Raw genomic sequence first — 27,070 nt, forward strand, 5'->3', positions numbered from 1 at the left:
TGAAGTTGTGTGAGATTTCTAAGTGCTTGTGAGACAACTCCAAGAACTTAAGACAAGAGATTTGTGACCTCAGTTTCTTTTAACACAGGGTGTTTTGGTGTGTGCACGGCTTGCCTGCCACATGAGGCAACAGTTAGTTATGTAAGACTCTACCCAGTTCTATCATCCAAGTTCATAGTAAGGTAGAATAATGAGGGACCAGGCTTGTAGAAGGTCACTTATTAATGAGAAAAATAGCTTTGGAGGAATATAAAGGCAATCACATTCTCCCTGGTTTTCTTATATTCCTTTACTATCTTCTCATCTATCAATAGAGCCAAGTATTTTAATGATCTCATATTTTTTTTTAAAAAATCTGTAACATCCATTTACTTTTTTGGAACATCTAGATTTTACCTTTTGATATTGTGGCTAGTAGTCAGCTGTAAATTTAAATTTAAATATGATTAGATTAAAACTAGTTCAGCAACCTTTCTAGTCGCATTTCAGATGTTCAGTAATGACATGTGGCCAGTGTAGCCAATATTGAACATTTTCATTATCATAGAAATGTAAACAACTCAGCACCGTTGTTCTTACTTGTTAATCACCTAGTCATTTTCTCTGTTTGTACATGCTTACATGATTTTGATTATTTTGTTGGTCTCAATAAACCAAGCAAAAATTTCCTCTTGTATACCACTCAGTTGGTCTTGCTTATTCCTATTCTCTTTTACAGGTAACCCTTCTAATGTGCTAAATGTGAATGTCTACATACCCATTTAAAGGAGTACTGTTTTACGTTCATACTTCAAATTCACATGTGAATGGTGTCATGTTATAGATCTTATCATTTAAGTTTTTTTTTCCTCCTCAAGATAAGGTTTCACTACTTAGTGCTGGCCAGCCTGGAACTCACTAAGTAGGCCAGGCTGGCCTCAAAGTTGCAGTGGTTCTTCTACAAGTGCTGTATTACAGGACTGCATCACCTCATTATTTTAATTGTTATATAACACATTTGTAAGATTTGTTCACACTTCTGTACAAATATTTCACGTTTAAAATTTTTATCTGCTATAGAATGCTCTATGGTATATACTTACCTCACTTTGTACTTCTACTTTCATTTTTGATAGATATTCAGAATACACAGCCTAGCATTGTATGGAAACTCTTGGTTTCACACACACACACACACACACACACACACACACACACACAAAGTCTTTAAGAGACTCATAAGTGAAAGCATTTGGCTATGTGATCTCAATTTTAACTGAAGGTATTCTAACACCTGCCCTGTCCTTTATTATTTTAATTTACTAGTATTATTTATTGACTGTTGCTGTCATTGTCAATTTTTGTTTGTCTCAAATGGGGTTTATTCCCCAATCTTAATTTCAAATAATGGGTTTTCATTGGTCTTTGCCTCTGAGTCCTGGGACTCAGATTATAAACTTATGAAGTATCTCATATCTTTTGTTTATTTTAGACTTTTCTATGTCTTGTTTCCTTGGTCTTGCTGCCATTCAGCATTCACTCTGACAGGTAGCTTACCGGCTAAGGTTTTTATGGAACAGCAGGGGTTAGGAACCTAATGGAGACAGGGTTACTACACTGACAGCCAGAGATGTCCAAAGCCTAATGGGAAGTTTCATGTTGTCTGTTAACTTGATGCACTAGGGAAATAACCTTTTAATCCAGCGCAGCATATTTTATTTATTGTAGCATTATCCAGTTCAAAGATGTTATGAAAAACATCCCCAGAGAGATTTAAGATTTCAAAAACATCCTGAGTTTGAACTTAATTCAACCACTCTGGAAGGCTAAAACAGTGGAAGATGACCTTTCAGGTACTTCATATGCCAGGCACTGTTAGGCCAGATAATGTCATGCCAAATTAGAATGTTTGTCTCTTGAGGGAGGGAGGATGGGTAGGAAGAAGGTGTTGATGGCAAGTGTTTTAACTAAAATCATTTGTCAGTGCTGATGATCTAACATTAAAAATATTAACAATCTTAAATAATACATCAGAAATTAGGACAGGAGTAGTGACGCATGCCTTTAATTCTGTCTCTCAGGAGAAAGAGGCAGATGGGTCACTATGAGTTCAAGGTCAGCCTGATCAATATAGAAAGTTCCAGGCAAATCAAGGTTATGTACTAAGATTCTGTCACAAACAAACAAAAATTAATAAATACATTTACATAAATATAAATAAGTAATTGAACAAGGAACACAGGTTGTCATTAAGTTGGCAGAAAGGAAATGAATGTATGTTCTAATTAGCTTTGATGAGCAATGCAGGCAAAGTAAAAACAATTAAGAAGGTAAAGTCTGGAACAAGAACACTCAAAATTATAATTTAGTTTAGGGGTAAATTCAAGAAATGTGATTTCTATCTTTAAATATATCTATCACACAGGTTGACGTTGTTAGACCTTTGTTAAAAGGAATTAACTCAAGGGAGAAAGATTAGCTCAGAATACTAAGAGAACCGTCTAAAGATGAAATGAATGCTAAGGGAGAAGTATGAGGAAAAAGTGAGCTTTCTGTCACTAGCTGGGTAACAATTTGACAACATTAAAGAACAGATTTAAGTAATGGATGGAGAAAACAGACTGGAAGGCTTTATGTAACATCAAGAGAATCAGTTGCACAAATCTAAAATAAATGTGGTCAATTTCTAAGAAGATATACAAGAAAACACAGCAAATCCAATCAAATTAAGCCCTACTCAAGTTGCTCAGCCATGCATGAGAAAGGGAATAACAGAAGCTATTTCCATATTATGCCATATTTGTGTTACATTATTATAAAGGACAGGGAGATTCTGTCAAAGACAAGAAATTGGGCAGTGGAAGAGTGTGGTAGGTTACAAACCTCTTAAACACCCAATCCATAGGTTTTTTTTTTTTTTCTCTGCTGAAGTCATGGAGACTTTTCATTTAAAAGATGTGTAAACTGGCCAAGGTAGATGAGCATTCTCTGTGTTTGGCATCTTGGTTCTATATTTTCTCCATCTTAAAAAAGGCATGTCTTTTCAAAAATGCATGGCCACATTATTCCAAGTGTCTGCACAGAGTTTGAAAGCCAAATGAAATGACACTTCACTCCACATGGCTGGATATTATTGCCTGTGGCACTCTACAATTTCCCTTCTAACCTAGGCTAGAGTACAATCAAGGCTTGTGGAAAGCAAACAACATGCAGTCAACCTGCCACAGCACTAATTAAGTGCAAACATACCATTAAAATGAAAATGAAAATCAAATGCCAACTCTATGAAAAGAAACTACGAGCTTCTTCAGATATGAAAAAATAATTAAAAAATAAAGGCAGAAAAAAACAGAACCTTCTTTTATACTTAGCGATGTACCCTTAACTTTGTAAGATTCTATCATCTGCCACATCTGCATATGCTATACTTTTAGCACACTGTTTATGTTTCAACACATTTATAATAAAGATGTCTTAACAGGGATTTCACAAATTTTATTTGGTGGCACATGACTTTTAGGTTTCCAAGACAACAAATATATTTTGCCATACCTATCCAGAAAATTATGTCCAGAAGCTTCAGATCTTGTGTTGACAGGACTAGAGGCACTTCATGGCCCAGGGAATGGCTCCAACATAAAGGATACCTAATTAGAATTGACTGGTTTTTAATTCTTGATTTCACAACCCTATTAAGTCTGGGCTGTAGAAACAAAGATTCCCAAATCAACCTTAGGGGGCTATGGTCCAACAACAGCTACTTGTTACTGTTATATATCCCTTTAGTGCTAAGCATAGAACTTAGTAAATACATCTAGTTTTTTTTTCTTCCTGACCCAACTAGTTCATAAAGCTAGTGATACATGATATAACAATGGTGATACATGATATAAAAATACTGATGGTAATAGATAATACTTAAGTAGTATTTTTTATATGTAGATAAAAGCAAGAGTATGGCTTCTGAGTCTTAGTAACACAGGTGAATGGGTTATATATACAATGACTCCTCTTTTACCTCTGTACATGTTTGTGTATTGAGTGTGTGTGTGTATGGGCATGCGCATGATACAGCTTCTATTTGGAGGTCAGAGAAAAACATTGGACAAGAGTCTTCAGTTTCCACTTTGTTTGAGACAGTCTTGTTTGCTTCTGTGTACACCAAGCTAGGTTGCCTGAGAGCTGGGAATATTCTTGTCTCTGCTTCCCTGTGAGAGCACTGGTATTACAGACCTGCCTATCGCTAAGCAGCAGTAATGGAAGCGAAGCTGTAGATTGTGGAGGGGCATGGTTTAGGAGAAATTGAAAACCTTTGCCCTCTCAGTGGAGCTTCTTCATGAATGTAGCCTTAATGCTTTCACATAGTCCTATCTGATCCCCAGAGCTACCCCAAAGACCACATTTGGTCCCTGTCCTCAGAGCTTTATAACCCTATGCTATCAAATTTCAAATCCTAAGGTAGAATCTAGAATCGAAAGTTTTTAGGTGGAACCAATAGTTTCTGTCCCAGGAATCTGCCTTGTTCTCCGGCTCCTCCTTGAGAAAAGAGAAATGCTTCTAACTCCACGGACACTCCTATCATCCTCTTGTACTCAATCATAGCTTCTTTCTGGGCTATTAACTCACCCAGCTATGCAAACATGGAAAAAATAAAGTTTTAATGTGCTGTCTCTACAGTTATCTGTTCCTCATGGGCATTAAAGAAACAGAACTTTTCAGGAAAGAAGGCATTAGTCATTAAAGTTTTTACTCTCAAGTCCTCTTCAGGTATCCACTTATTGTCATGTCTTTCAAATATTTACACATTGTCCTATTTAGGCTTTTGAAAAGGGAGCTTTTCTTTGGAGGATGGCTGAAATATGTGTATAGGGAGGGAAAAAAATCAAGCAACAATTACACTTTTTATCCAGAAAAAAGTAAATCAGATGGTGATGAAATCCAAAGAGAAAACACAGATTAAAGTCTGCACTTTCTAAATCTGTTACTTAACTAAACACAGCTGCTAAAGATGGAGTATTTACTTGCTTGTATATCTATAATAATGCTGCCATTAGTATTCAGATAGGATGCTAGAAACCCTCTCCATTCTTAAGATATGTTCTCAGAAGGTCTTTCTATAAGAGTGGGGATGTATTCTACAGTGATAGATCCACAAACTCACCTGGTTATACTTTACATTCACAGCGCAGTAAAGGAAGATTAACATGTATTGAGTGACTTTACTAAGCACTTTAAATATATTTATTACTTTATGCAAACAGCAGCCTTGTGAAACAGATGTTATTTCTTTTAATAAATATGGGGAAAATCTCAGAAAAAGTTAACTCATTGAAATCCATCTAACTAACAGGAAAGAAATCAGGTTTTAGATCCAGCACTAAATTATTCCTGGTAAAGCTCATGGTCCTATCTCATATTAAGATACCAGGGCTGAGGGCAAAGGCTCTTTGAAGGTGCCATACACAGATTCAGTGGATCATTTATTCTACTACCATTTATGATACACTAATGCATTGCCACATCAATGTGAAACATTCTCAGTAAGAAAATAAAACAATTCTTTCTATCTCTCCCCCTCTCTCTGAAAATAGAAAGGGTACTTCAAGAGGTGAGGAAGAAAAGGGGTAGGAAGAACAAGATTAGGTATGTGCCATGAAATAGAAAGTGGTACTATTTGAGTGGAGAGAGAATCAGCAAGGACAGGGAAAGAAAGTGGTAGGCAAAAATAACAAAATATACTGGATATTTCCCAACAAAACTCATTTCTTTGTGTGATAACCTAAAGATTAGTAGCAAACATATGGACTGACTATAAGAACTAAATGCCAATCTTGAATTCATTAACATGCTGCTGTAGTAAAACAATCCCATTGAACTCTTCATATATAAAATATCTACTTACGGGAAACTAATAGAAAAGTAGAAGAGACTGAAGTCAGTTCTCAGCTTGCAGAACACCTGAAATCAAGAGTTAGCATTATAATCAATATATTTTTGTCATATAAAACGTAATCAAAAGAAATACAGTAAGAAGGATCCCCCCAAACATTCTGGTGTGTTTTGTTTGTTTTGTTAGTTTTGAGGGAGGGCCTCAGTCTGCTTTTCCAGTGTCACTCTCAGTTAAATTTAAGGAATAAATAAATAAATAATTACAGATGGCTTTACAATTTAACAAAATGGTCATATGCATTCTTACACTTGAATATCACCATACCATGAATCAGTAACATAGCTGTCATCTTGGTTTGTTGATGAGAAAAAGCAAGGGCCATGGAAACAATAGCATGAAGTTGTTGCCATGGGGCTGCTTGGGCCCTGAGGACTTTGAATTTTATAGTTTATCCAATACAGTTTTTGGTAGAAAAGAAAAGTGTTCAAAGTGGCACATTAGGTTAGTCAACTTACTATGAATCACAAGAGTTTATAGTGAGAGACAAGAGGAATGCTGGACTAGCAGCCAGGGCTCAAGTTTAAATATTGGCTTTATTTTATTATTGGTATGCAGTTTTGTAAAATGAAGACAATTATTTCTTTTTATACTTAAAAGGTTGGCTGTCACCTCCTGAACCGACCAGCAGACAGAAGACAACGGACACAGGATCTTCTTCTCAACACAGTTTATTCAGGAACCTTGAAGTACCGTAAAAAGCCCCACCCCCCGAGCTCTCGCTCCCAGCCCTTAAATCTCTGTGTCCTCTCCAATCAGAACCTGCCACAAAGTCATTCTCGATTGGTGCTGAGCACATACGTCACATGGCCCGATCTTACGTAATGATGAACAAGCAGAATGCATGCACAGTAAAGCCTAGCCTACGTGCTACCCAGGCTTCCTGAAATGGTGAACCAACACGCCAGGGACATCTGGCACCCAGCCAGGTGCCATCTTGAGTTCCGCTCCCCACAGTTGGCAACTCAGATAAGACAAACAATGGATTCATGAATGCATAGGTTCAATTCCCAGCACCTCAAGAAAATAAATAAATTAAAGATACTTTGGCCTGAGAGTATAGTCATTTTGACTAACATGCATGACATGCTTGGTTTAATCCCCAATTAAACACACACACACACACACACACACACACACACACACACACCCCATGATTGGCTTTCTTAAAAATAAACTTTTATTATGTAGTTATGAATTTAAAAAAAATAGTCAATGGATCATCCATTCTATTGTCATTTATGATAATAAGTATATTGACCTGTAACATTCTCAATGAAAATATAAAATAGTTGTTCACCATACAATCATACAATATGCTTTGTAACTAAGGTAGGTTCTATGCTTAAATTAGAAGGGAAGATGAATGTGGTGACATTAGACTTTTCTTATTACATAACCCATTTCCTTTGTACTCCTGAGACCATTAGGGCCCAATGATTCAGCCTCATTTAAAACTAAGATACCAGTAAGATAGCAGGAATATAGGTTATGAGTCATAGCAGAGAGAGCTGTAGCAAAATGTCTCCCAACATCTTCCATTATGGATTAAAAAAAAAATCTACATTTTGGCCTTTTTTTTCAGTGTAGAAGACAGCCTAATTAGCTCTTATTATATACCTAGATAAAAATTTTACTAGATCAAATGAATCTACTATATGAGACAACCTGTGGATTACAGACAAGTTATTTTGACACATTTTAAAAGATATTATTCTGGCTCAAGTTATTTTTTTATTGGATATTATATTTACATTTCAGATTTTATCCCCTTACCCCATTCCCCCCACCACCCAGGAACCCCATCCTATCCCTCCTCCTCCTGCTTCTATGAGGATGTGGCCCCACCTACCCCCACTCCCACCTCCCCACCCTCGAATTCCCCCACACTAGGTGTTCAGCCTTCATGGGACCAAGGATCTCCTCTCCCACCTATGCCCAACAAGGCCATTCTCCCCTACATATACAGATGGAGTCATGGGTCCATCCCTATGTGCTCCTAGGCTGGTGGTTTAGACCCTAGGGAGCTCTGGCTGGTTGGTATTGTTGCTCTCCTCATGGGGCCACCAACCCTTTCTGCTCCTTCAGTCTTCTCTCTAACTTCTCCATTGGGAACCCCTTGATCAGATCAATGGTTATCTGTGAGCATTGGCCTCTGAATATGTCAGACTCTGGCAGACCTCTAAGGAGACAGCTATATCAGGCTCCTGTCAGCATGCACTTCCTAACATCCACATCAGTGTCTACCTTTGGTGACTGCACATGGGATGGATACCCAGGTGGAATGGTCTCCAGATGGCCCCTCCTTCAGTTTCTGTCCCACACTTTGTCTCCATATTTGCTCCCTTGAGTATTTTGTTACTTCTAAATAGGACCGAGGCATCCACACTTGGTCTTCCTTTTCATGAGCTTCATGTGGCCAAGTTAGTTTTGTTCACTCTTCCTTCTCCATCTTTTATTGCCCTCTTTTCATTTTTGCTTCAATTTTTCTAGTTTTCTCAATTAGTTTTGTGCTATCACTCACCTCTTTTGTTCCAGTATATTTAAACAGTTCTGGAGAAATTGTACCATATTCAGGCAAGGTATTCCTATCTCTATCCTAACCACAATATGTATAATTGGTATGCTTTTTTTTCAAGATGCTAGATCTTGAAAAGGTAAAAAGCTAGTATTATAAAGATAGTGCTGTAAATAGGAGCCTGTAATTAAAGATCCATAGCCCCCTACAGAGACTATTTAATAAAAGGTACCTTGTTATTTGCAAACGCATCACAAAACCAGTTGGTAATTTTGCTAATGCTGGCAAGTACTGAACTTACTTGCCAGAGAAACAATCTTATGGCTTATTTTTTATATGAAGAAATGAGACCAAGGAGCTGGTTTTTCTCATAAATAGGTACAGAGTGCAGAAATCTATAAAATTTTTAGGTGAGTTAACATAACAAAATTGACTGATAAGTTTTGCTCACAATATTAGCCGGAATATAAGGAAGGGTTCAGTCCTGCCATGCCAGGTCACAGCTATAGCTGCTGACACTAAAATCTTTGTGGTCATTCAAATAGTTGTCACCAAGATGCTATGGAATGACAAGGAAATGCAAGGTACCATAGAAATTTGATACCGTTATAGTGGAATAGCCAAGATAGGCTAATTTTACTAGATCAAATGAATCTACTATATGAGACAACCTGTGGATTATAGACAAGTTATTTTGACACATATTAAAAGATATTATTATTACATTTTATCACTTGCTAAATTACTGTAGAGAATATTGTGGCATCTTAAATCCAATGATCCAAAAATACCTAATAGTAGCTATAGTCTTAATTATTTTTGTATAATTTATTTTGCTTAAAAAGAATTATTTGTCTACATAGCCATAAAAGTGAGCAAAGGTAAAGGAACATGATGTACACATAACCTAACCTGGAAAAGTCCCAATAGTATTTGTATTTCTTTAGATTAAATCCAAGTCTTGCTGAACAAAGAAAGTAATTCATCCAAGAACCCAAGCATAACCAAAATTATAAGCATGGCATCACATGTACTGTACATCAATGGACAGTATCCTCATGCCTGGTATGTACCAACAGGCTCCACAGACAGCATATGCAGGCGAATGGCAAGAAATAGCTCTTATTTTCAGTGATTCCCATATGGTAGCTTTCATTATTTCTTACGTTCTCTCAAATGAAGCTGCATCATAATCAAACTCTATGAGAAAATGCATATTTTGTACCAGTTAGATTAAAGTCACATTACCCTTAGGAATAGGCTTATTTTATTCACAGAAAATATGATTACAAAAAGTAAGGGTAAAGATATAGTATTTCACCAAGACAAGTTACATACTGGATTTATTAGCTGACCACTCATCCGACATAACCTCTACTCAACTGTAGCTGGTTAAATATACTAAAAGCCAGTTTCTATTTAAGCAGCTGCTATCAAACTAGGTTAAATTCTACCCATTAGCCACCACTTAAACAGCAAGCTGAGAGAAATGTTTGCTCTTTACAAATGAATTTAAGTTTAAGAATCGATAATAAGCTGACCAGTCTTCTCTTAATGTCTAATAATTATACTAAGTTTACCAAATTCATGCTATGTTCTAGAAGTTTTATATTGAATTGTTATTTAACCTTTATGCAAAATCCTCTGAAGTAGAAAAGAATTAGCATTACTATTTCACAAATGAGAAACCCAAGGTTTCTTAGAGGTTTTAGAAACCTTCTCAAAGTCACACAGCCTTATTATTTTAGTTCAGTATGTTCAGGTTGCATATAAGTATTTTAGGGGAGGGAAGAGATGCATATGCTTGTGTATGTTTATGTGTGTCAAAGTGAACATTTTCCCAAGTAACTAAAAACAGCTTGCTACTTAAATGACTTTTCTCTTGTTTTCCATTTAACTTCTTTGTTTATAGTCTTTTGGTGCTGGGTTTGTTCAATTTTTCTTTGGAATTTCTTTCTTTTCAGACAATAGAGGTCATTTTGACCCAGTCACACACATTAACACAAATGTTGAGTCCATATGCTTTGAGAAAGTCTGAAGAGGAAAGACTGTCGCACATTTTGGCTCCTGGAAGTTGGTGAGATCCAGAAGCCATTCACTGATTTAGCTCTGGGAAGGTATTGAATTTCAGGCTCATCTATAACATATCTAAAACTCCTATTATACCAGACTTCTGACTGATTCATAAGAATTTTCTATAGGTTGGGGATTTAGCTCAGTGGTAGAGTGCTTGTCTAGCAAATGCAAGGCCCCGGGTTTGGTCCTCAGCTCTGGAAAAAAAAAAAAAAGACAAAGGAATTTTCTGATTCCCAATGTTCTTATTGTTCTCTATTTTTGATCTTGCTTTCATTAAATACAATCTTCTTCACACCTACTACTTCATCACACAATGAAAGCTAACAAGTGAGTTTTGAAAGTAAGTGATTATGTCTACAATAATATGCTCTGTGCACTTCTTAACACATTATTTTCTCTTCAGCTTTATGACTAAGGAATTCACAAAGGGTCACCACTGCCTACCATATACAATTTAGTCTCCTCTGTCAGAATTTCAAGAACTGTCTGTCAATAGTCTGTCTCTGACATATCTCAAGAGCCTTATCTGGAATCATGCACAGTACTTGACATAATCCTTTTATTTGGAAGACATTCTTACTCTTTCTGTTCGAACATACACAAAAATCTCCTTGCTGTCTTTCTGTTAGTCTTTTGAAATCTATTCTGGCCTACACAGATATTCACCTTTCCAGAATGCCTTCTGTTTCACACCATTTAATACCTGATGCTACATTACCTTAGACTTTTACATATACTATCACACTAAGCCCCTACATAGTGATCTGAATATATGTTGTAGAATGTGGTACTCCAAAGAAAACAGCTTCTATGTTCATTGGATGAGCTGTACATGCTTGCAGGAGACCATAAATACATCAAGATTGGCTTTTTGACTGTTGGTGTTCTCTCAGAGAAGGTGGGAATAGGGACAGTCACTGAACTCTCATTGAAAATCCCAGTTATGAGTGTTCATGTGATTGGGTTTAATGCCTTGCTTTTTCTTTGACTATTTGTATTTATTGTCTGGCTTGTTCCTTGACTATTTGCATCTATTGCTAGACCCTCAACCTAGAACTGACCTTAATATATGCATGTAATCAAAATGGTATAAAAGCATAAAGGAGGAGGGGGTATAGGATAGGGGGTTCTAGGGAGGGGAAATGGGGAAAGGGGATGACATCTGTATTGTAAATAAATAAATATCCAATAAAAAAGAGAAAATTCCAGTTCTTTCCTTCACTTACCAGTCATTTGTGTGAAATTCTACCTTAACTGTATGTGCCCTTAGGGTTTGGGATTATACAGACTGGGAGTAAATGAAGTATAATGTGAGGGTCCTCCATCTATGTATCTCTGAAGAGTTCATCATCTCTGTTGGGTGAGATGCTGAAGTCACCTATTCTCTGTAAGTAAGCCCAATATCCTCAGTGGTTGGTCTAAGTTAGACTTTGATGCAATAATACTTTGGTTTGTCCTGGGACTGTTAAGAGGAAGGTAATCCTTTGCTTACATCTCCCCAGGGAAGGAATTCTAACAATGGTATGCAGTGAAGGATTATGTAATACTTTCTTGTCACCTCCTTAAAGATATTTCTACATATTGGGAGATTTAGAACATAGATTTATGTTTCATACTTTGAAGTAGCTAGGGGAATGTAAATTCAGTTTTCATCTAATTTTCTTACATTTTACTAATTACCTATAAAATATTTCCTCTGTTAAAGGAAGACTGTTTTAATCATTCTTGAGCATTCATTGGGGATTTCACTAAGATACCAACTGAAAAATATCAAACTATATCTGTGTGATACAATTGCTACTGGCCTTTGTATTAATCAGAAAAAGATTAGATTGTTTTCTTTAATGTTAAATTTACTCAAGGTATCCAAGTGAAATGAACTTAAGCAAATCTGGGTCTATAAATAGGCTTGGAACAATATACCACATAATCTAGTGAAAAATCATGGTTCACAGATGTGATAAAAATTTGTGCCTTTTGGCATTTCTTGACTAACATGATAAAACTACCTTATATTTTCACAGTATTTTATAGGCTATAAAGATGTCACATCTGTTATTTTATTTGGTCTGTGCAATAGAATTATAAATTGGACACTATGTTTCATGGAAGGAGAAATTATCTTAAGAGCCATTTCTTAGTGACAAATCCTAAAAGCTAGGAAGTCATAGAAATAAGATCTGATTCCAGTATGGAAGGAGGGAAAGAGGGAGAGATGACTGAGATAGGGGGTATTTAGTGGGTGCAAGCCTAGTGCAGTGGAAAATTTCTGAAACCTATGAGGGTGACCCTAATGAGAACTCATAGTAATAGAGGATATACAGAGTCTTAACTGATCATCTTCTGTTAGCTAAGCAAGGCTTTTTTTTAAATTTATTTTTTATATTTAAAGAATATCTTTAATTTTAATTATAGGTAGAACATCATGTCTTATTACTAGAACGAATCTAAAATAATTTACCTAAATATATATACAAAATTATATATTTATTTATTTGCATGGATATGAGAATAATTTAGTTAGCATTATTATTGGTGACATATTTCTTTAATTTCATATTTTTAACTGACCTTAATACATGCATGTAATTAAAATGGTATAAAAGCAAAAAGGAGGAGGGGGATGGGATAGGGGGTTCTAGGGAGGGGAAATGGGGAAAGGGGATGGCATTTGTATTATAAATAAATAAAATACTTAATTAAAAAAATAAGCATGCTGATGAGGATATGGAGAAAGAGGAACACTCCTCCATTGTTAGTGGGATTGTAAGCTGGTACAACCACTGTGGAAATCAGTCTGGTGGTTCCTCAGAAAATTGGACATAGCATTACCTAAGGACCCAGCTACACCACTCCTGGGTATATACTCAGAAGATGCTCTAACATATAACAAGGACCTATGCTCCACTATGTTCATAGCAGCCTTATTTATAATAGCCAGAAGCTGAAAAAAAACCCAGATGTCCTTCAACAGAGGAATGGATACAAAAAATGTGGTACATTTACACAATGGAGTATTACTCAGCTATTAAAAACAATTAATTCAAGAAATTCTTAGGTAAATGGATGGAACTAGAAAATATTATTCTGAGTGAGGTAACCCAATCACAAAAGAACACACATACTATTTACTCACTGATAGGTGGATATTAGCCCAGAAGCTTGAAATACCCAAGATTCAACTCACAAACCACATGAAGCTCATGAAGAAGGAAGACCAAGTGTGGGTGCTTTGGTCCTTCTCAGAAGGAGTAACAAAATACTCAAGGGAGCAAATATGGAGACAAAGTGTAGGACAGAAACTGAAGGAAGGGCTGTCTGGAGACCATTCCACCTGGGTATCCATCCCATGTGCAGTCACCAAAGTAGACACTGATGTGGATGTTAGGAAGTGCATGCTGACAAGAGCCTGATATAGCTGTCTCCTTAGAGGTCTGCCAGAGTCTGACATATTCAGAGGCAGATGCTCACAGCTAACCATTGATTTGATCAAGGGGTTCCCAATGGAAGAGTTAGAGAGAAGACTGAAGGAGCAGAAAGGGTTGGTGGCCCCATGAGGAGAGCAACAATACCAACCAACCAGAGCTCCCTAGGGTCTAAACCACCAGCCTAGGAGCACATAGGGATGGACCCATGACTCCAGGTGTATATGTAGGGGAGGATGGCCTTGTTGGGCATAGGTGGGAGAGGAGATCCTTGGTCCCATGAAGGCTGAACACCTAGTGTGGGGGAATTCAAGGGTGGGGAGGTGGGAGTGTGGAGGTAGGTGGGAACACATCCTCATAGAAGCAGAAGGAGTGGGTATGGGATAGGGGTTTCCTGGGCAGGGGGGATATGGGGTAAGGGGATAAAATCTGAAATGTAAATATAATATCCAATAAAAAAAACAAGCAAGGCTTTCAATAGTGGGACTGGCACATCAATCTAGTCACAAAATCTTCAACCTACACCTGTCCTGCCTGCAAGATGTGCTGGCTCAAAGCTTGTGAGAATGGTCCACAAATGGCTGCTCTAACTTGAGGCTGAAGCCACAAGAAGGAGCCCATGGCGGGCACTGCCTGGATGGCCGGGAACTAAAAGCTGGATGGTGTAGAGACCTAGGGTAGAACTAAACAGGACTCACCAAAAAAAAAAAAAAATCAATAGAATGACTCCTGATATTCTGATACACTCATAGATTGGTGCCTAGCTCAGTCATCATCAGAGAAGCTTCCTTTGGCAGCTGATAGGAGCAGATGCTGAGACTTACACCCAAACATTAGCCTGAGCTCAGGGAATTCTGTTTAATAAGACATACTTCATATTCTGAGTTGATCAAGGCAGAAGGCAGGAGACTCAGCAACTGAGTACAAGAGCAGCCAGTGCACTTGCTGAGCTATCTCTCTAGCCCCTTCCCTCACTCCCTCTTAGAAGGTCTTTAACACGGGCCTTATTTCCTACCACTAACTGTTCCCAGACTTCTGCATGATTTTCCAAGATATGCTCCAAATGTCTCTGGTTGTTAGACATGGCCTTGTCACTCTACAAACCATGTCCTCTTACCTTCCTTATGAGTGTTCCCTGGTTGGTTTGTTCAGAACATCATGCTCTATACATTTCGTTTTGTTTTGAGACAAAGTCTCTTAGAACAGGTAGTCCCCAGACCTGTATGTAGCCAAGGATGACCCTGGGCTTTGATCTTCTTCCCTCCACTTCTCCAGTGTTGGGTTACAGGTGTATACTAGGTTTATGTAAAGTTAGGATCAAACCTAGAGCCTCAGCCTGCTAGGAAAGCACTTTACCAATTAAGCTGCATACCTTACAACAATCCTACACACTTTAGTCAATTTATACCAATCTCTCATGGTCTACCACTTCTTTAAATCATCTCTATTTTTGTGATGAGTAAGTGTATTATAGGAAACAGCGTGTTGGAAGATTTTAAATTTTATGTCTGTCAGTAATTAAATGATTATCAATGTTATCTAAGCTTTAAATATTTGTTTTCTACTCTATTTCTTTTCCATTATTCATTATTTGCTCACTATGTCTGTTGTGAGTAAATCTTATCTAGATCACACCACTGACCATTTTTAATCTAATGAATGAAATATATACATATATGAATAACTATAATTTAAAATAGAAAAAATGTGACTAAATAAGAGAAAGCATTCCATACAATTCTTCAAGATATCACAGGAAGTTAAATTCAATGTTTGTACAGATAATACATTTGAGTTTGGTCTTGGTGCATCAACAAAAATGGTGCAAGGATCCAATAGTATATAAGAAAGCATTAGTATAAAAATTATGCAAATGCTATTTTAACTGCTAGAAAGGGGTAAAAGAAGCAGTTCTAAGGCAAGATGCAGTAAAGACAAAGAATGAGTCAGTTCCTTATTTCTTTATCCACACACTCCAAATACTTAACTTCAAACGAAGTTATTAGTTCTCTAGATTTCAGGGTCTCCATACCTTATCTCTGTCTTCTTCTTCCAGCACTTGAAAGAGACCATATTATATTATATATGAAAACTTTACAGGGCTACTAAGGTCTGGCAGCATAAGGCCAGTCAAAGGAGAATCACTGACATTGCTGTGAAATTAATGTATCAGCTAAACAAATGAGCCAATTCAAGCTCATATACAAACTAAAGAGAACTGTCTCAGGACCCACTTTTGGAATGGGGCTTAAAGCAGAGGAAGAGCTTGAAGGGAGATAAAATATATTTGACACACTTTCCTAACAAAGTTCCATTAGGATGCTAGTGATCCCTTTGGGAGTGGTTTAACAATCTTGTTTGTCATTACTACTTGGGTTCAGACAGAAAACAGACTATCCTTTGGCATGTCTTGGGTAAGGATACAGGCATTATAATCTTCACTTGTATTCATGGATCTTCTTTTTATGCTCATTTTCTTCATCCTTAGAGCACACTCTACCTTCACTCCCCGCCCCCTCACACTTCTGCCCTTTGGAAGAAGCATTAAGGCTGGGCTGGAAATAAAGTCCAGTACTTAGCTCAAAAACAGTACACTTCAGTCATATTCAGGGTCACATGAATTCATTTCCATTCTTCTTCAAATTTACTACAGGTACTAGTCACTGAAGTAAAAGTCTTCACAGAGACTTTCCTAAGATTTGCTGGGAAGAATTTGGCTATGATCTTCTCCAGTGTTTCAGTTCTGTATTTTCTTTGAGAGGTCTAGATCTTTGCCAACCCCCCTGGGTTGTTGATCAATGTAGCTTGTATAAAACATAATTGGAACAAACAAAACAACAACCCTACAATACAATCCACCAGGAAATATACAGCTACTGTTAAGAAAGTGCAATGTGAAACTGCTAAGGAACATAATAGTGCTGTTGATGAAATTATTTCTAATCACAGAGAAAGTCCTCATTAGAATTTTTAAAACAGTTTTTCAATTGTCTAGGCAACTTCCCATGCAATTTTATATTCCTGCTATACTTAATAACATCCTAGACCATTTCTAGCTCTTATTAAAGTTATAATAATTTCTCACATTTTATACACTGCATTATTAACACACACAATACACACACACATTTTTTTAAACATCTTCAAACCTATCTGTAAGAAAAAACATTGGCCAAGCAGACCTGATTTTTCTCAAATTGTGTATATTCCCCAAAGTGCTCACCTATGTGAGTAGACCTCAGCTGGCTCTTAGAAACTGGGGGCTTAGGTTGACATCTGTGCTACAAACTGACAAGAACATTGTGAATGCCTAAAGTTTTGAACTATTCAATAAAAACTTATTTAAATGGGGTTTATAAAAATGTAATTTATTGCCCTTTCTTTCTGTGGGATCTGAGTTTTGGGTAATTACACTCACTTACTAAAGTCTAGGCTTCCATTTTATAGTATTCTTGAAAAAATATTTTACCTGTTTCTGTAGTTCATTGCTTAGGGATTAAGCATATCCTATGTGAGTCTATTACTGAGAAGACTTTGGAAATGTATACCTAGAACATGTTTCCAAAGGCTTTTTCTAATGCACACTTTTTTCTATTATAAGTCTGGATTTCTATCTTTTTTTGTTATAACAAATAAGTGTTCTAGTTATAATGACTTCTGGGTCCTTTTAGCAAACTGTCAAAAGTGGGACTGGAATTGGGTTTACTATATTACAATGTCATTATGGATTATCACCTCTACTTTATGCTAAAGGAAACCAAGTTTCAAGAAAATCAAATGACTTGAGTTGAAAGTAGAATTAAATTCTTTACAAATCTTATGTTTTTTTCTACTGCACTAAAATACTCATCATATGGTCTTGAACTCACTGGCACAGGAGACAACTTTTTGAACAGAACACCAACAGCTCAAGCAGTAATATTAACAATTAATAAATGGTACCTTATGAAACTGAAAAGCTTCTGTAAGGCAAAAGACATTATCAAAAAGACACAACAGCAGTCTACAGACTCGGAAAAGATCTTTGCTAACCCTACATCTGACAGAAAGATGATATCCAAAATATATAAAGAACTCAAACCAGACATCAACAAACCAAATAACTCAATTAAAAATTGGGTACAGACCAAAACAGAGAATTCTCAACAGAGGAATATGAGAAGCACTTAAAAAGAAATGTTCAGTGGTCTTAGTCATCAGGGAAATGCAAATCAAAATGACTCTGAGATTCTATCTTACACCCATCAGAATGGTGGAGCTAGGGGAACACTGATCCATTGCTTGTAGGAGTGCAAACTTGTATACCTGCTTTAGAACTCAATCTGGCAGTTCCTCAGAAAATTGGGAATAGTTCTACCTCAAGACTCAGCTATGGTGTTCCTAGCCACATTCCCAAAAGATGCCACACTTGCATCTTACCACAGGGACACTTGCGTGACTATTTTCACAGCAGATTTATTTGTAATAGCTAGAAACTGGAAACAACCTAAATGTCCTTCAGTTGAAGAATGGATAAAGAAAATGTGGGACATTTACATAATGGAATACTGATCAGCCATTAAAAACTAAGACATCATGAAAATGGATGGAACTAAAAAATATCGCCCTGAGTAAGGTACACCAGACCCAGAAAATACTCACTTTTTAGTGGACAGTAGCCATAAAGTACAGAATAACTATGCTACAATCCACAGATCCAAAGAAGCTAAGTAACAAGGAGGGTCTAAGGGAGGTTTCTTGAATCTCACTTAGAAGGGGAAATAAAATAGACATTGGAGATGGATAGAGGGAGGGAAGTTGATGGAGGTGGGTGAATGGGAGAGGGGGTAAGAAGGGAAAGTGGGGTAGGATCAGGTGTGGGGAGAGGAGAGGGTATAGAGAGGACAGGGGAGGCCCCCAGAAGTCTATGGGGATGACCCTAGCTGAGACTCCAAGCAGTGGGAGACATGGAACCTGAAGTGGCCACCTCTTGTAGCCAGGTGAGAGGGAGGAGGACACCAAACCATCCCCAAAACCTTTGACTCCAAATTTGTCCTGTCTACAAGATATGCAGCAAGAAAGGTGGTGTAGAGATTAAGGGAATGGCCAATGACTGGCCCAACTTGAGACCCATATCATGCACAAGAACCAATTCCTAACACTATTAATGATACTCTGTTATGCTTGCAGACAGGAGCCTAGCATAAAGGTCTTCTGAGAGGCTTCATCCAGTAGTCGATGGAAACAGGTACCCAAAGCCAAACATTAGGAGGAGCTGAGGGAGTCTTGTTGAAGAGTGGGGAAAAGGATTGAGGGAACCAGAGGGGTCAAGGACACCACAGGAAGAGCCATAGAGTCAACTAACCTGAGCCCGCAGAGAATGAACCACCAACCAAAGAGCATGCGTGGACTGGCTCTAGGCCCTCTACACATTTGTAGCAGATGTGCAGGCTGGCCTTAATGTGGGTCTCATAACAATTGGAGCAGAGACTGTCTCTGCTTTTAGACCCCTTTCCTCTAGCTTGGCTGCCTTGTCTAGCCTCAGTGGGAGAGGACAGACCTAGTTCTGTTATGACTTGATGTGCTATGGTGGGTTGATACCCATAGGGGGTCTCTCCTCTGAGGAAGAGGGAAGAGGGAAGGAGGAATAGGAGTTTTGAGGCTGGAACCAGGAGAAGAGAAAGAGGTAGGTAGGGGAAACTGCAGTAGGAATGCAATAAATGAGAGAATAATAAAAGAAAATCTTGCTGGGCATGGTGGCTTACACCTCTAATCTCAGCACTTAGGAGGCTTAGGAAGGATTCTAAGATCAGTCTGGGATACAAACTGAGGTAAATGCCAACCTGGGCTACAAAGTGAGACTTTGTTTCATTAACCAACCAACCAACCAACCAACCAACCAACCAACCAAACAGGCAAACCACTCCAGTTTTAGAGCTGAGGGGTAGTGTTACACACCTATAATCTCAGCACTTGGGAGGTAGAGACAGGTAGGTCTCTGAGTTCAAAGCAGGTGTTCAAAGTTAGCACGAGCTTTAAAGCAAGTTTGAGGATAACCTACAATATATGAAACTCTGTTTTAAACATACATACACACAGATGACTACACACACAAACAAATAAAAGTTCTAGTTTTGATAAATTAGTATTCTGAGTTTAGCACATGCCCTCCACCAACATCCATACATACCTAGACATATGAATATATAACATTCCCAAACTAAGGGCATTCTTCAATCCAATCTCTATTTACCAACTCACAAAAAAGAAAGAACAAGAATTTACTAATTTTTTCAGGAAAAGGAGAAAGAGTACTCAGAATTTAGAAGAAAAGCAAAAGTAGGTAATCTAAGACTATGTTGTACATATACTCACACACCCTTCCAATTCTGAACAGTGAATCATCAGTAGTTTTCAGTTCAGATAGATCTTTTTCACTGGATGATGATAAAGATTAAAGCCACAAGGATTACAGAAGTGATTCCTTTTCTATTTGACTAACAACAATACTGGCTTCTGTTAAAATTCATGTAACGTGATCAGTCACAAAGAGAAATTTAGCTTTATCGTTACCCTCAAGAGGTGAAAGGTAAGTCACTATTTCTGAAGACACCATCCACTTCATTAACAGGGCACAGAGGCCCCTGAGCTAGAACTGAACTAAATGACTACTCCCTAAGGACAAACCTTCTATGTACCAGGAAGCAGCTGCAAACTTCCAAAGGAGGGAGATGACCAACTGTCCCACCAGGCTATGACACTTTTCAACCACATCAATGACTAGCATACCATGATAACCCTATGGGGTTAATAGTGACATACTTACCTTGTCAGTAACCAACAGCTCACTAGCTGGATTTAATGTGCTCTCAACAAGAGGGAGACCATGCCTGGTACTGGAAACCTAGCCAACTACTCAGTGCTAATGAAATCATGGATCTTGGAGGGGAACCTATAAACACTAATTTACTAAACCAGCATAACTTAATAACAATCTATAAACATTTGCCCTTATAATCATAGACAAATGTAATCCTCACACTTCATCAAGGAAACAACTCATTGCAAGAGATACAGAGCACTACAGAAAATCACAACCAATCAGAATGCAGAATTGTGGAGCTCTTTCCCAATGGATAGATCTACAAAATATTTCCACACTTAAGGCTCAGAAAATATTGTGCAAGAGGGGACAGAAGTATTGTAAGAGTCAGAGGATCAGGGATTCGGGTGTGGGATTTTTGTCTCCTAGTAACATCAGAAGCTATACCCATAAATTACACTCCACCAACATGACCACCAAATGTGAGCTGAACAAGGATGAAATCAACGAATTTGCCAAACTGGATGGGAAAAGCCCAGGAGGCTTCAACCCTACACAAAGATCTACACAGGCAACTTAGTAAAGCTGGGAGTGTGCGAGGTGGTTCTTCCGAAGCAAGAGCATACCAATTGGTTGTCCAGTGCCAATCAGCCCTGAAAACATATATATATATATGCTATATATATATATATATATATATATATATATATATATATATATGCTTTATATATATAACATTATATGAACTCAATAGGTTATATTTAGGAATATATATGTATATACTAATTCATCTATGCATGCAATAACAATTACTTTTAAAAAGAGCCCATGGATTGGAAGAAGAGAGGGGAAGGTATATGGGAGATTTTGAAAGGAGGAAGGAGAAGGGAGAAATGTTGTAATTAAGTTATTATCTCCAAAACAAACAAGAAATCTTATCTACCTTCTAACTTAGTTTTGGGTTAGATACATTTATATAGCAGGATACTTACAAACACAAAACCCAAGCCTACCTTCCAGTTTCAGTAGCAAGGGGCATGCTAGGAGCCTGAAGTTCTGTTTTCTATTTCCAGGTTTTGGCTAAAATGACCAAGATTTTGTGATTAGAGGCGAGGGGGGGAGAGGATTGGAGGTTTTCTGAGGGGAAACTGGGAGGGGGATAACAATTGAAATATAAATAATAAAATAACCAATAAAAAACCTGTATTGGATATTTAAACTTTGCAGGACATATTATTACATGTTATTTTTTTGGTGTATGTGTTGGAACACATGTTCATGTGGGTGCACATGTGTGGGGGGATGTGCATGTGTGTGGAGGCCTGTCAGTCCTCAGTAGTCCTCCATATCACTTTGTGAGACAAACTCTCATTGGCCTAGGACTCACTGATTAGGATGGGCCAACTGGTCAGCATGCCCTAAGGATCTGCCAGTTTCTGCCTCTCTGGCACGAGGATTGCAAGCATTTTACCAACTAAAATACCTCTCCAGACACTTGTTTTATTATTTTTATTTGTAATTACCTCACAAATTAGCAGGTTTCCTTATAGCATTTTGGTACACAGTTAGTTTTGGTTGGCCCTATATACTCCTTTCCCCGATCTCCTTATCTTTCACATGCCCTGCTGCCCATATCACTCCTTACACTTTCATATTACATGTATTCTGATACTCTCCTCATCCTTCTCCCTTATAGCTCCCTCTTCCAGTTTCATGGGCCCCTTTCTAGGTTTCTGGTGTTTATACACACTCATTCTCACATAGCTAGGAATCTACCAAAATAAATTAGAAATGAATATTTAACACAAACCCCTACAAGTACATGTTTACAGTAATTTCCCAAAGTTAGAAACACTAAAAATGACTTTTAACAAAATATTGGATAATTATTCCTACAATGGATTACTACTCAGTAATAAAACAAATTATTTGGTGAGATTGGGCATATTTGAAATCATATGGACAAAGAGAAAAGGGACCATTTAAAATGCAGTACCAATTCACACAATATGAATTGTACCTTAAATTAAACTTTGCTGAGAAACTGTACCAAATAGGTTACATATTATATTGTTATATTAATATGCCATTCTGTAAAATAGATTGGAATATAGTGATGGAAACCCATCAGTAATTTCTGGATGTTAGGAGGAGTCCTGGTTGGTAACAAAGGGAATTCACAGAACTTTAAAAATGATAGAACACTTCTCGATGATGCTGGGGGTAAAGAGTATATAACACTCTGTCAAAAAAATTATGCACCTCCTATTCACAAAGAGTTAGCCTTGATATATGTAAATTTAAAAATCAACCAAGATGTTAGCAGATCATAAGATGGAATGAAAACTGTGATAATGAATTTAAATATATTAAACATATATGATATAAGTGTACTGAGGGATATGAAGCATATTTAAGTTGAGAAAATTGAGTTTTGACAAAAATTGTAAGGATAAATAACTGACCATAAACATTATTCTTGTCAATCAATTTGGTTCTCATAGGGAAAATAGGTCAGTTCTGAAACTAGTTTATATGTGTTGGGATTGAAGAAATAAGCAAATGGATAGTGGGTAGTAGAACACAGTTTTCTCACTGTTAGAGAAAAAAATTTATAGGTAAACAGGAACAGAAGACTAGATAGTACTGGATTCGTTCTTGGCATTGATATGAGCTTATATTTAGTTAATATATATAAAATGGATTGATATATAATTGTAGATGCATATGTGTGTATAGATTAGTTCATGGTTGTTTGTATATTACTTAAGGTGTCCATTGAGAAAGTATAGAAACAATGATACTTTGGTAAGAATGGCTACTCTCAGATCTTGGTTTCCAAAATATAGTCCCCAACAAAAATGATTAAGATTCCTTGGAGAAACTGCTGGTTCTAGGTCTAGGGAAGGTAAAATACAATGTGAGTCTGGAGTATTTCAAAGATATATTACCAGAAAATTATCAATCTAAGAAGATAACATTTGAGCTGCATGTCAAAAGGATACAGAAGCTAATCTGAAAGAATCACTAATGGTAAAAGAAAGAACATTTTGAGCATCAAAACAGAAAAGGTAGTACTGGCTTACACTAAAGCACTTACACTAAAGCACTTCTAAGTTCATGCACATTTAAGTAAATTATCAAACAAGCAGTTAACAAAAGATGATATTCTTAAAAAGAACTCCAAATTATGTATCTATTTTTATAAATTGCATTAGATGAAGGTGGGTGTAGTGGTGCACACTTTTAATCCCAGCACTTGGGATGGAGAGGCAGGTGGATCTCTGTGAGTTTGGGGCCACCCTGGTCTACACAGTGAGTTCCAGGACAGTCACAACTATACAGTTTGTCTTAGAAAAATGAATTATATTTCTACATATGTAAATATATACAAGTATTCTTTGTTACGAGGAGGTTGAACTTAGGTGTGGGAGAATGCTGAAGCATAGAGAACAGAAAAAAGAAAAGTCCTGTAACTTTCTATTGTGTGAACATGGCAAATCAAATTATCAAAGTTAACTATTGATAATTCTTATTAACATTGTATAACACTTTATAGATACTGTGATGGTAATGACAATCTCTGTGGTATGTTTTTCCCCCAAAACTCATAACCCTTGGGCAACCACAAGAAAACTACCAGACTCACAAATTGAGGGACATTGTACAAAATATCTTACAGGTAAACCTAAGAAACTGTCACAGACTGGAGAAGACTAAGGAAATATGAAGATCAAATGTTTTGAGTTATCATGATTCTGATTTTCTAGATGCTAGTATAGAAAATTGATTAAATCTGGGGTTTTATTTTGAAACTATACCACAGCAATATAAGAGAAAAAAGTACATGATTATGAATTTTTGTATATTACAAATTTTGTAAATATAAAACTATCCCAATCATTAAAAATTAATACTATAATGGCTACATGAAAAACTTATACTCACAGAGTTCATAGTTTAAACAGCATCTGTTAGATTCCTCCTTTGCATAGTAGGGAAGAATAGTCTCGCCTGAAGCCAAAAATTCATTATGTGACTGTGACCTTGAACAAGTTTCTTTATTCAGTTCTAGGCTTGAATTTTCAATATGAACCATGAGGGATTGAGCAAAAATGTCTCAAAGGCCCATTCAGCTCTATCCAGTCTGGGATTCTTTTTGGCTGTGTTGGAAGCCGGAACAGAGACTCAAATCTTCCCTAGGGCGTTGTTTAACAAAACCATCTGCTTTACTAATATAAGATCAAAGTAGAATGTTCAATTTGCCTTCCAGCCACCAGGAATCCTATAGAAATGATTTCAGTTAAGAAACAGAATGAAACTATATATGGTGTAAGTCTCCTATCTGGGTAGTGTTTTGTGTTCTCTAGGAAATGAGGGCAAAGTGAAAGCCAATATATAAGTGTGGTTTAAGAAAGGAAAATGGGCCTAATCTAAATTTGTATCTTGATGTTTAAGATGTATATTGTTTTATGCCAAAGAATGGTTGCCCAACCATGCTAATAAAATAAAATGGTCTTAAAATGCCATTCCTTTTACTTATTAGATACAAGGAGGTAATATTTGAGAACAAGTAATGTGTATGCTCTAGAAGAGAGTTGAACTCAGTCAAAGAAACTGCATTATTAATACTTCTTACTCTTGCAGGCTTTTGGTCAAGGCTGGAGAGATGGCTCAGTAAGTGCGTGCTGCACAGGCATGAGGACCTAAGCTTGGGCCTTCAGCATGTATATAAGCAAAAAGTCAGGCATGGCTGTGAGAAAGTCAGAAACCATAGTTGGGTAGAGACAGGAGGATCATGGGGTTTTCTGACTCTCATCCTGACTCTATGGTTCTGTAAGAGACCTTACAAAAAGGGAACAAGGCAGAGAGTGATAGGATAGGCCATTTGATGCTCTCCTTTGGCCTCTGTACACAAATACACATACATAAATACACATACACAAACACACACTAACAACAACAACAACAATAATAACAATTTAAAAAATGAAGGTCTTTCTCTGCTCAAGCTAAACTCAGTTTACCCCAAGGAAAAACTCTTGACCTTCTAGAACCAGAATGTTCTAGCTCCAGATGTTGGCATTACTTTAATGACTTAATAAAAGATGGCTGAGAAAGATGTGCACCCTTACTTTCGAAGATGGTGACTGTGTGTGATAAACATGTACACTCACACACAGTACACCAACCTCAAAACTAAAGGGCTAGATCACCATCTTGAACATTTAAAACACTGTAAGTTTTCTAGTACACTCTAGCTGCCTATAGATTAAAGAAGGAAATAAACCTAAAATTCAGCAGAGATGTCCAAATCTTAGCCTGCAAGAGAATTAAAGAGGCTTTTATATAGAGTGGCATGGAGAACTACTGTAATTCTAGCACTCAGGATGGAGGAAGTGAGTTGAAGATAGAGTGGGCAACACAATGAGTTACAGGCCAGCATAGGCTGCATGGTGAGGGATGGGAAAGGAAGGGGAGGGAAGGGGAAGGAGGGGAGGGGAGGGGAGGGGAGGGGAGGGGAGGAGAGGGGAGGGGAGGGAGTGGAAAGCCAGAAAAGGGACATAAATATTACTAACACATTAAACTTAGTAACGCTTAGACTAAATAGGTACAGTTATATTTAATCTTATCCTCATTCAGAACTTTTAACAGTTCTCTAAGTGTGACAGTCAACCACAGACACTCTGAATTTCACCTAGACTTCATGAATTTGAAACTAAAGAGTCTTTCTGCAAAGGTTGCTTAAAATGTAAATATAATATCCAATAAAAAATTATGAAAATAAAGGTTTCTTATACCGAGGGAGAAAAGACACTCTTGTGTACATCTTTTTAAAAAGATTTATTTATTTATTTATTTCATTTATATGAGTATACTGTAGCTGTCTTCAGACACACCAGAAAAGGGCATCAGATCCCATTACAGATGGTTGTGAGCCATTATGTGGGTGCTGGGAACTGAACTCAGGACCTCTGGTAGAGAAGTCAGTGCTCCTAACCTCTGAGCCATCTCTCCAGCCCTGTGTACATCTTTATATTTATATAACTGTAATAAAGAGCAAGGAGAACATTTAGGTCCAGTTACTATAATTTCTTTCACAATATATTTTTGTTTACTTTCTTCCAATATATCTTCTTTCAGCACAGAAGCTTCAATTATATAATATGCTGGTTAATTCTTGTGAACTTAACACAAATTAGAGTTATCTCAAAGAGGGAACCTCAACTGAGAAATGCCTCCTTCAGAATGGCCTTTAGGTAAGTCTGTGGGGGCATTTTCTTGATTAATGATTGATATAGGAGGGCCCGGGACATGGTCAT

The 27,070-nt window shown here is 37.2% G+C and overlaps 1 protein-coding gene across 1 annotated transcript in view; it reads right to left on the bottom strand.

The window, feature by feature from the left end:
* Nexmif (neurite extension and migration factor) overlaps nucleotides 1–27,070 on the bottom strand; it is a 117,213-nt gene that overhangs the window by 14,883 nt on the left and 75,260 nt on the right. Inside the window, 1 exon segment of the mRNA XM_076918233.1 lies at nucleotides 5,882–5,937. The gene's annotated coding sequence lies outside the window, so the exon portion shown is untranslated.

Source organism: Arvicanthis niloticus, chromosome X (assembly GCF_011762505.2).
Source record: "Arvicanthis niloticus isolate mArvNil1 chromosome X, mArvNil1.pat.X, whole genome shotgun sequence".
NCBI lineage: Eukaryota > Metazoa > Chordata > Mammalia > Rodentia > Muridae > Arvicanthis > Arvicanthis niloticus.